The following is an 11,795-nucleotide window of genomic DNA, read 5'->3' as shown; positions in this document are numbered from 1 at the left end:
CTCTTACGGGACCCTGCGGTCATTACAGTGCATCTGTCTGACAAAGCCCCGGTCTATGAGCGGTCAATACATTGACCAATTTTCTGTTATTTAAAGTCAAGAGCCAATGACTACACAAAATAGCGACAATATGTTTATCCCGATTCAAGCATTAAAACTGTATTCCAATGAAAATTTTAACTATACAAACATCAGTAAACTGTGCTTCTGAGTAAAAAAGCAAATACGGAATACTGTTTTATTATCCATCTCACTTAACCTATACCATCACGTCGTGCGTCTGAGATCTTAGAGGGCAAAGAACTTGAAATTCACCCAGGTCTCTCCAGTCACCGGAAGACAGGCACGTCCCCTCGTCTTGCTCACCTTTGCGTTTCTGGCACTAGCATCTAGCACACCAGCATTCTGAAAAATGAATAAGCCTAGTCCAAGCCTTTCACTTTACAACTGGGGACACTGACGGGTAAGCGCTTCTGCCCGCCATCCCCAGCAATGGCTAAGAGGCTGCTGATATGAGCCTGTGCTCACTGTGTGTTCATTCACATCGCTTACTGCGTACGATTTATCAGCTACGCACACTTTTAGTATCTCCTCTAGAAATTCAGTTCAAAACTGACAACTACACTCAATAACACTGAGGTTCTTTTGCTTATATTGATTGCTTCCGATTAAGAAAGATGCGAACAAAAGAGAACAAGAAGAACACACAGAAAATATTCAATATTCTCCAGTTTGGGACTTTGGCATTCCCTATACCGTAAGCTAAGACTTTCTTTGGAGCTAATGATATAAGAGATACTCAGGGGCAATAACACAATCTAAGTAATTCTGACTATTACAGCCCTTCAGATGAAGACCAAAATCTTAAAAATTTCATGATATTAAAAGTTAGGTTGTAGCAAGGCTCTATTATTCTGTATTATTTAAAATTTGTTTGCTATTTGTTGAATAGAAATACACGTGCATGTGTGCGCACGCACACGCACACACACGCACACACAAAGGAGAAATATATTTTCATTTTGAGTATTCCTAGACCCCTTTTCTATGATATCTTGAAATTTTCACTTAAATTCAATAATATTTATTATGTGCAAACCAGAACTCCCTACCCTCATTAGAGTTTACAATCAAAAGAGACAAAGACACATGGGAAGAAACTTCAAATATAATTGAAAGTGCCATGGCAGAGCTGTGACACGCCTGGGGTTGACTGTTAAGTACGGGTGACGGTGTCTGTTGACACGGCTGCTGACACCGGATCTGCCTGAGTGACAGTGACAACAACCGCAGAGGGGAGTAAGGCTCTCCCTGTCTCGTGTCATGTTTGCTGTCTAAGGGAGCTCACACAGAAAGTGTCGGTTGACATAGATACATCATTACGTGAAAACTATTAGAGCTGAAAAGAAGAAAATCTGTACTTGAGAGAAATATTTCTGTATTAAACAGAACAGGCCACTGAAGTCCTACTGACAGATCTGTTCAGAAAAAGATGACGCTGGGGGAATGTTTCCTGGCACGAGTCACCACGAGCCCAGCGTCAGTACTGGGGATTCTGTGACACATGTGTCTTTTATTTAAATTTCACTTCCTCAGAAATCCTCTTCACCAAGGTGTGGGCTGCCTGCGCTGGTTGCCAAGGACACAGGACTAACTTGTCCCAGGGAAAAGCCACACTCCAGCGTAAGTGGCACGGGCCAGACGGCCTGAGCAGACCAGCAGGCCTCACGGCCCTGCCAGGAGGACCCCGAGATTCGCGGAGGCTGCTCTCTGCACGTACTGTCTGAAAGCAGGAAATAGCACGTGAGTAAAGAACGGGTATTTCATAAATTAGGAGTGTTTCGTATTACCTTGTCCCCTCACACCTATCAACCGCAGACTTTCACCGAACACCGTCTGTGCCAGGAACTTTGCTAGGCAAAGGAAGTGTCTGCTCCCAAGGGATACAGAATCTTGTTAAGGACACGGAACGTAGTCATGGAAATGCAAATACAACGCAGCAGACTCTGTGTAACGGGGGGTGATGAATGAGGCCAAATATTTCAGTTTTAGGGAAATATTCCGATGCCGAGCTACTCCACCTGGAAAAGACCAGAACTGGACCACATCCTTGAGGACTGGGGCACAGTTCCCACAGGAGGAGTTTTCCTATTGTCAATCATCCTACAAGAGGCTAAACCAGAGTGGGGTGGCGAGAAACTTGGGTATGGAAGAAACTTATATTAAAAATCACGACTGAACCGAATAAATCTGAAGATCTAATTGGCTTCATTCAACGACTCACGGATCGGGCAGCATCTCATCTCGCGTTCAGAAAGGAGCTCCAAGGGCCGGACACAATGGAGGCAAAGCGAGGATGTTATTCCAGCAAAGAGCAGATCGTTTCGGGCCCGGTCACCTTCCCTAGGGGGTCGGCGGGGGTCTACGGGGCAGATGACCTCCTAGTGTCGACCAGGACTTGGGGACTGACGGGCTGGAGGCTCGTTCCTGGGAGAGGCTGACGCTGCAATCAGGTAGGTACTAAGCCTTGGTTTGCTAACGTGGGGCTCAGCGCAGGTGACGCCATTCTTGGCCCATTGTTTCTTTTTTCTTAACGCTTGTCTCTTTCTAGGCAGCGGCATTTGATGCACGAAGAGGACTGAGAATTCTGGAGGGGCTCGAATAGTGGGGTTTCGGCTGCCCCTGGTCGGAGGACACAGGATGAAAGCAACGCAGAGAATGAGCCGAGACGTGCCCGCAGGTGAGCACGGGCTCAGACGGTGGTCGTCAGGAACCTGACTTAGGAGCCTCTCCTGTCCACCACGCAGCCGGGAAGCCTCAGCGCCATCAGCATGGCCTCCGCTGCACTGCGGGTCATTACGAAGGCCCGGCACACACGTTTTGGGAAGGAGTGACACCAGGGAGCGCAGGTCCTCCTCTGCAAAGCCAGACGGGTGTGCGTGTGGGATGAGGGGGCGTCAGGGCCGTCGGGCGATGCGGGAGTACCACGCGGGGTGCTGTCCCACAAGGACCTGCGGTCAGGGAGGCAGAGGCGTGAGGATCGCACGACGCAGTCTGGACAGAGGACGCGGAGGGGTTTGTGCCCAAACACACGAGCAGCAGTGCTCTAGGAATGGCCAGAGACCACCGAGGTGTGTTTTGTGAACCTCATTTCGTGGCAATGAAGTTGATGGGAGATTCGCCATGACGATTTGCATGTAAAGATTAAGTGTGCTTTGATTCCATAATAACATTTCATACTTAAAGCTCCACTATTCATAGGGTAACCATCTGTCCCTTTGCCCAGATCGATTCCAAATTCTGGCCATTGTCCCAACGTAATTATCGACGACACTCATTTTCACCATCGAATGAGTCCCAGCTTGAACAATAAGTGACGTGGTCACCCTCAGCAAACACTGCCTGGATGACGCAGACAGAACCACAGCGTCACAGGGCAGACGCCGCTGACGGATGAAGGTGACCGTATCTGAAATGTGTCTTGAAGGAAGGGGGGATGTAAACAGAGAAAAAAGCGATGATTTTATAGGGAAAAAAGTGACGGTACGTGAAAATAAACGAGGCATATCTGCCAGTTTTTGCTGACATGTATTTAATTCTTTCCACGTCATGCACGATTTTCTGTGCTTTTACATATATGAACGCTTACGCTCCTACTAACCCTATGAAGCAGGCACCATCGCCATCCTTCTTTAGTGAGGCACAGAGAGCCTGACTCGTTTACCCAAGCTACGCAGCGAGGAGGTGGCAGGGCAAGAACGGACACAGGCAGCCCGGGCGCCCCGCGGCACACCGCCCACCGGGGAATAACGGGCAGCTTCATCTTGCGAAAATTTCTGACGGGAGAAAATTGTAGATGAAGCTGGCGAGATGGGTCAAAGGGCCGCAGGACCTCAACGTGGCATCTGTACTTCGGTCCTGAAGCAGCGTGGAGTGGCGAGGACTCTGAGACGCTGACTCAAGCAAGCGCAGCTTCAGAAGATGCATCTGCGGGAGGCGCACACAGAAGGGATCAGAATTAGGCTTACGGGGTTGTTCTAACCGGACTGGTTCACAGACTCTGATTTATTTTGCTTCCCTTGCTCTGCTCATCGGTATGAACATGGGTGACGTCTTTAAGAATTGCCTGCAGCTAAGATCTGTGGGTAACAAGGATAATAATACTAATTTGTGGTTGATAAGGTTAAGAATTCAGAAAGTACCCGGGAGGCGGGCGCACACAGACATTTGTACGTACGAGTATTTCTTGTTTAGAGATACGTTTTGAATGCAAAGCCCCAGAGCTGAGTGTGAAGGCTGAGAGGCCGAGTGGAAGATGAAAGGGTAAAGGGCAGGAGGTCTATGAGAATGACATCAGTGCTTCAGGGCAGACCGGGTCTGCTGCATGTTAGGAAAAGTGAGCCCGATCCGCAGAGGTTTCGATTCAAAACAAGCAAGAATTTTCACACGGTTAAAACTATCCAAGAGCGAACAGACGATGTGATTCTATGAGCATTTGCTCCAAATGCCTCTATTCTAAAAGTCCGATCCATCAAATGTTACACAAAGACGAAGAAGAAACATAACTGACAGTCTATAGACTAGAGGTGAGTCAGTGAGAGACGGACAGGGAGACTGGGAGACTAGACAGATACTAGCTAGATAAACAGAAAGGTGTACAGACAGGGAGGTAAGTATTATTACATTGTTTCACCAAATCTCCCAGCCTCCCAAATGTGGAAACCCAATCAAGACGAGACTCTCAAGAGTTTAAGGGCTCTGCCTAAATAATGACTTTCTTGGTCCATGTACCAGTAAACGGGAAAAGGAAAAAGACCGAAGGCTTTGGTAATTATTTCTAACATCTGGATTTGGACAATTAGTATTTGTTCTTGTGCTTAAAATTGGGTAGCATTTCACATTATTAAAGAGCTAGTGAGTATTGGAATTTGGGGAGATTATTTTCCCTAAAAGGTAAAAAATAAATACTTCAAAGTATTCCTTCCCTCGGCATGTGCAGAAAACCTATTTCACGTTTCCTTTATCAGCATCGACATCTGGGGCAGTGTTTTTTCACATCTCGGATTGTGTATATGTTTGTGTGAAGAGTATAGAAATGCAAATTATATTCCTGAAAGTTTAAATCAAATTCATCTCAAATAGTAAATTTAAAAAATAATTGCTTGAAACTTCCATACAAGTAAATCGATTAAAATCATGAACATTATTTACCCTAATTTATATATCCCACATCATTTCATTTTCTTTGCCTAGGTGGCTTCTGTCTCATCGTGGCCCAAAGGAACATCCTAGTCAAGAACAAGATACCTGTCTTCCAATGCTTATATGTTGTTTTGAGAAAAAATGAATTCTGCAGATGAACAACAATGAAGACAATTTCACTTTTAAATCATTTATTTCCGCAGAAAGACAACTAATGGGGTTTTTAACTTATGTTTCTTAGATTATATAATGAAGTCATTATTTCCAGAGAATAATTCCTCTTTCCAATTGCTTGAAACCACTGTCATAATAATTTGATTTAAATTGGAAAGAAACAATCACAGTCTCTTTTCAATTAAGAGACATACTTCATTTCCAATACCCCATTCTCTTCATTTCCTCTAAAACTCATTACAAACCGAATAATTTTACTCAGCCTGAGCAGCTTCTGGAAACACAGTCAAGGGTTACAGTATAATTGTGAAGTTTTAAGGTTGTCCTTTATCTTTTTTCTTGGAAACATTTTATATTGAGTAGAAACTCAGGCTTTTTAAAACTATTTCTTTAAGGAAGTGCATCTGTTATGAAAAAGAAATATAAGAAAACTATAGCTTTTCTCCAGGATCAGGATGATACAGCATTGTTAAAATACATTTTGTGAGACACAACTGGATCAAGAAACAATGATTGTTATTAGATGGCTGAAGAGAACAATCAGAAGGAAGTTTTAAAAAATAATGCCAGGTATGTGGCTAGTTAAAGTCAGTGAAATCAAAATGCATTCTTGCAAATATGTTTTTTTTGAAATTTAAGCTTTAATTTCAAAAGCAATGCTATTCTGAAAACTTAGCAATCGGGCTGGACTTTGCAATAAGACGTAATAAGAGGCCAAATGAGACATATTTTGAGGTGTAACATTTAAATAAAAACCTGATGGACAAAAGAAAAATAATTTAACACAATTCCCAGTTCTGAGAATGTCGCCGCGCGCTTCACTTACAGAGCCGCACCATTTGCTCTTTTCGACCATCGAAAGGCTGCTGCTGGCGCTGCCCGTTTCACGGACGAGGAAACGCAGGCTGAAAGAGGACAAGTCGCTTGCCCGAGATCACACAACCAGCTAGCGGCAGAGTCGGAACCGCGAACCAGCCATTAATTCGAAATCCTTCATTTATTAACATGAGCCTTCTTTACCCTGCTATGCTACGATTTCCCTGGATCGACCGCGTGAAAACAGAAAACAGAAAAATATGGGACCGACCTAATGTCCGTGAACAGGGAATTATTTCAGTATATTTATCGTTGAATTATTCCAATATAATGCCACACAACAAAATTGTACGGCAATATAAAACTGGTAAATCTGCGTGTACTTCCATGAAAAGCACTCTAAGATATAAAAAGTAAAAACAAAATAGAATATTAAAAAACAACATGATTTCAGTTACGAGTTGTTAAAATTACAAATAGATAGAGATGACAGACGAAAGAAAGAAAGGAAGGTGACAGACAGACACACACTGAGAAAGAGACCTGCCTACATCCGGTGTTATGTTTACTTTGATCTTGTGACCGTGATTTATCGTTATTCCTAGAAAACCCGTCTACGCCACAGGTCAGAGGCCAAGGTTAGACGGCTGCATCCCCTTCCTCACAGGTTCACGGGCACCCTAGGACTCGGCCCACCACTACCGTGCCCACCACAAAGCACCTCTGACGTTCACCATTTTAAAGCACTTCTGCTTGAATTACCTGACTTGGCCCTCAAAATACCCAGAATCCAAGCGTCCCGGAGCAGTTACGCTTTTCTGCTATTCCGTGCTAGTAGAAACTCGTATTTACTCGTGGGCCAGCATGTATTGAGGGTTTACTGTGAGCCAGCTTCTCGTAACAGGTGTCGTCTGAGTAGAAAGATGAATCACATTAGACAAAGATTCTGCCCTGACTAAAACAAGCGACCAGTCTGTGCTGGGAGAGGTGGTGAGTTACAGGTGCATAAACAACAACTTAAAGTAAAAAGTGAATAGGTGACATTAAAACGCTTTGGGAAAAGGGACAATTATTGCCTCGCTGATCTGCAAATTGGGAAACCCAAGGCCCTTCTGTAAGATTCAAAACTCTGCATTTAAGTTGTGCACGTAACTTTCTTTGCTTAGTTAGTCGCAACAGTTCTTCTAAGATTTTACCGATCCTATGACGCTTTGCACAGTGCGATGAGCTCAAGGCTCAAACACACGAAATGAGAGGCAAGTCCATCCACTTACCGGCTGTCCGGCTGGGAGAGCTGTTTAATCTCTCTAAGCCTCTGTGCGGTGAACTGCAGCTTCCAAAAGCAGTCACGTCAGTATTTCTCTCCAGAACCTTGCCACTCCGTCAGAAAGAGAAGTCAGCGTCTCCTCTTGAAATTGGGCATTCCTCATGGTCACGCTGTCACTCAGTGAATAGAAGGTGGCTCAACACAGCCATGACTTCCGAGGCTAGTCACGAAAATGCTTGCGCGTGCTCGCTCTCTCTCGTTCTCGACACTCACCTCTGAAACCATCCCCCGCGCTCCTAGGCAGTGCCGACCGGTCCCCGTGAAGATATCACGAGTCCGTCACATCGAGCACCAGGCCTGTGCGCAAACGAGCCCTCAGATGACCACAGTCTCAGCCTTCGAGTCCTCCGGCCGAGGCCGCAGCTCTGTGGAGGAGACGAGCCAGCCCCGTCTGCCTTCCTGATCCGGAAGCGGCATAAATGGTGGTTCTGATGCAGTCTGGAAGAAGCGATGGGAACTGGAACACTCGACTTCCTCATCTGGAGAAAAAGAAGAGCAGCATTTGGAGACAACATGAAGGGCTGAGGACAGCGCCAGGCGCGCTGCGGACACCAGGTGAGTGGAAACTACTGTTAGCATCTTAGTCCCTCCCGGCCCGTCCTCTCCGCCCCATCCCACATGGCTCTGCCCGATCTGTCCACCTCCGCGGTAGGAAAATGAAGCCCCGTTCTGAAACCACCCTGACAGACACTCCGGAACCAGACCAGCCTGCAGTTTATGAGGAGCGAGGTGGCTTTTAGCAGGCGGTTCGTACATCCCTAATTCTTCCCAGCAAACTTGAACTCCGAAGGTCGGAATGAACAGAGACGAAGGGAGTGGCTGGAACAGCCCAGAGCGGACGGGGCAGACAAAGGATCCTTCGTGATGAACCTGCTTTCTAACTTTTTGTTGTCACTTAGGGCAGTAAGTACTTGTATAACGTCTCTCTCTCTCTCTCTCTCACACACACACACTAATTCACCACTGGAAATGAGCACATGTGTGATCAGAAACCATGGTGGCTGGTATTTGGAGCATCGGTTTAAACATGTCATTTTCTGCCCATTCATTTGCCTTTCGGACGGCCCTCTGCCCAGCACCTGTGCGTGCCGGGCTCTGCAGAAGCACGAGGGATTCAGAGATTCACTCTCCGTGGCCTCCGCCCGTGCAGGTTAACAGTTAAAGGTAGAAGAACACACGGAAGTCCTTTTTGTTTTTCGAGTTGTTTCTTCTCCCAAAAATTCCTTAACGTGTTGCTGCTATGACAACATGTCATAGTTAAAGTAGCCAACATTTAAAACAAGCTGTATATTAAAACAGCTGCGATTCACCCCGATGTTCTTCTCTGGCACTCACACTAGCTTCCCTCAGCACCTTCCTCGTTGGTGCACACGTCAGCCAACATGTATTTCCGGTGTTACCTGTCTGGCCTTACCCTCAGCCAACGCGCAAAGGTAGATAACGCCAGCACTGCCACGTGGGCACAGACGTCGCAGCGCAGACTGCTGTGCACGTAACTTAATAAATACTTGCTAAACAAGGCAATTAAAACACGATTCTGGTAAAAACAGGTTTTGTGCAAACAAAAAAGACCAGACAAGCTTTTTGGGAGCTCCACGCTGTCCCCGAGGGAGTCCCGTCGCTCCGCAGAACGAAGCGCCCGCGTGACCTTGAATGAGCGACGCCCTTTCCGAGCTGGCGGCTCTCGCTGCCTGAGACAGCGGCTCCACTGGAGACAGTCACAGCCCCCCCGACGGCCCGTCAGGACCCACTCCCCCTCGCCACGTGTTCCGACCTACTCACGACCTCGCCAAGCCCGAGCCCCCGCGTCACCTTTCCCTCTAACCCGGCTGCTTCTTCACATCGTCTGATCTGATCCAAGGTCCCCCTCCACCCGCCACCTAAGCCCCAGACCCTCACACGCCGGCTCCCTGTCACCGCTCAGGTCTGACGTCAGCGAGCAGCTTCGGCCACGCCGTCAGGCAGGCCTCGTGCTTGCTTCGCTCCAGCGCTGCCTCAGGTGCTAACTGTAACTCAGCCCTTTGTTTACTTGTTTATTATGCATCTTTCCAAATCAGACAAGACGATCCCCGAGAGTCGGGGTAATACTCATGAGGCTCACCCCTCTATACCCAATGCCCAGATCAGGCTCTAGCAACTGGTATGTGCCCGATTAATAAACGCTGGGTGAGCAAACTAAGCAGCTACGGAGCAGACACGGTGTGTACGCAGAGACACACGCTTCGCTGCCCCCGCCCTCACGCAAGTCACACCCGTCTTAATCGATCGGATGAAGCAACTTTTAACTGGTCTCCCAGCTTCTACTGTTTCATTACTTCCTTCCCTTTGGAATCTAACTTTCCACAGAGCAGCAAACATGATTCATAAAAAGTAAATTGGAAAACAATAAGTAATTTGAGACTTCCGCTCAAAAGAAAAAAAAATAGGTCTACTTTTCGCTGTGTCTCCCATTAAATACAACCAGAACCTGTGGACATCGTGCATAAGACAAAGCGAAGACTCTGAAAAGGGGGGTGGCGTAAACCAGCTGGGACACGGAGGCCCAAGGGACCGCCGGGTGCCGAGCTGCCCGAGCTCCCCTTCCACCTCGAGCATCCCAGGCTGGGAGCTGGAGCACCGGCAACCCAGAAACGCCAAGAGACAGAAGCAGAGAGAGCCAAACAGAAGCCACGTGCCCTTGGAGACGTGAGGGAGAAATGCACGTGGAAACGGGAAGGGACGCAGGAGCCAGAGACAGAGGGTCTTGTGCGTGTCCCTTTTCCCTCCGTTCAAGCCAACCCGCCGGCCCTCTTCCCCTAGACCCCAACATGCAGACTCCAGATGCCTGACCACACGTCCCTGCCGAGACTCACAGCACCCTGTCTGCCTGCTGGACTTACCCGCAGACAGGGTGGGAGACCAGGAATGGAGGGAGGTGAGTGGCAGGGGACTGGACAGGCAGGCAAGCATCTTGAATTAACTTCCTAGCTTCCGGTAAGTTTTCAAGGTGCCAACAGGGAAGGGGAAGGGGAAGGGGAAGGGGCCGGGGAGGGGAGGGGAAGGGGCTCCACGCCGCTGTGGCACTGATACCTCAGTATAGTTTACGAGTACTCATTAAGAGGTGCAAATTCACTGCCACATTCTGCTAAGTGGGGAAGGTTTTGTGACAGACATGAAAATGTGGGGATTAACTACAGAATTCAGTAAATTGCCAAGTATAAGAAAGAAATTTAAGATGAACTGCAAAGGTGTCAATGTATTAAAATATATAATAAAATTTAAGCTGTGTTATAATTGAATATCAAGAAAACTCCAATTGAATATACTTTTTATGGTTTTTTTACATTTCCTTTTTAAAATTAGTGCAGAAACTGAGTGTACTAAGAGACAAGTAGAACCCTGAAGCAAGCATTTTAAATACAAATTCATTATTGTATGTAATATCTTTTGCTTGTTTTACTCTAGGCTTTTTGAACTTTCAACAAATTCCTCTAGATAACATTTGCTAAATTTACTATCAAACTACATATTTCAGAAACCATATTAAGTGACTTGTATATAATATCAATATCTTTTATTTTGCTATCCAATGGATTTCTTAGAGAGCTACTTTAAATTTTTCTTTAAACATATATACCTCTGAAATGCAAACTTTTGCCACAAGGTGGCGCCTTCTGGATTCTAAATTAACTGTACGATGTAAGCTCGGAAAATAAATTCCCATGGAGAATACATTATCTCCTACATGTTCTTTTATAGTAAATACTATTGAGATAAAGCCGATTTGGGGAAAAGAGAGAAATCTAAGCACCATATATACAACAAACTGCTCTTTCGATGACGTGGTGGGGGGCAGGGCTGTCACCACATGTGTTATTCAGAGGACACCCGGGCCCCTGAGTCCCGCAGTGGGACGAGGCCCCGGGCACGCCGCTCAGGCCTCCGCGGGCGCAGCTGGAGCACCGCGCGTCGCGTGCGCTCAGGACCGTGCGTCTCCGCCAGCGGCCCGGGGGCTCCCAGCCCGCCAAACAGCCCCGGGTCAGGAAACACACCCTGGCCCAGGCTGGACCCAGACCCGGCAACGGGCCCCATAGCGCAGTGACGGCGGTCACGGACCCTGCGCCCAGCTGTTCAGGCTCCGTGGGCTCCTGCCTGCCTGTGTCCCGCCGCGTAAACGCCTAACCTGCTGTGCCGAGACGCCGTCCACGCGAGGCGGGTCTCCGGACACAGGCCGCCCCGACGATCAAATAACTCAGCACGAGTGCAGACTTCAGATGAGCGCTTGCTATGATTAAGA

The 11,795-nt window shown here is 47.2% G+C and overlaps 1 long non-coding RNA gene across 19 annotated transcripts in view; it reads right to left on the bottom strand.

The window, feature by feature from the left end:
* Window positions 1–1,149: 1,149 nt before the first annotated feature.
* The window catches only part of LOC120585553 (uncharacterized), a 21,333-nt gene continuing 10,687 nt past the window's right edge, over window positions 1,150–11,795 (bottom strand). For 17 of the 19 annotated variants that reach the window (XR_005648428.1, XR_005648426.1, XR_005648424.1 and 14 more), the window contains 3 exons: window positions 7,467–7,998; window positions 6,203–7,208; window positions 1,150–3,987 (listed from right to left, as the gene is read on the bottom strand). This is a non-coding gene — a long non-coding RNA (uncharacterized LOC120585553). The remainder of the gene's footprint in view (window positions 3,988–6,202; window positions 7,209–7,466; window positions 7,999–11,795) is intronic. The other 2 variants (XR_005648417.1, XR_005648416.1) reach the window with 2 other exon arrangements.

The sequence above is a fragment of the Pteropus medius genome, unplaced genomic scaffold (genome assembly GCF_902729225.1).
Source record: "Pteropus medius unplaced genomic scaffold, Ma_sr-lr_union100, whole genome shotgun sequence".
Classification (NCBI taxonomy): Eukaryota; Metazoa; Chordata; class Mammalia; order Chiroptera; family Pteropodidae; genus Pteropus; species Pteropus medius.
The sequence above is the reverse complement of the archived record's forward strand: the minus strand, read 5'-3'. Positions and strand labels throughout refer to the sequence as shown.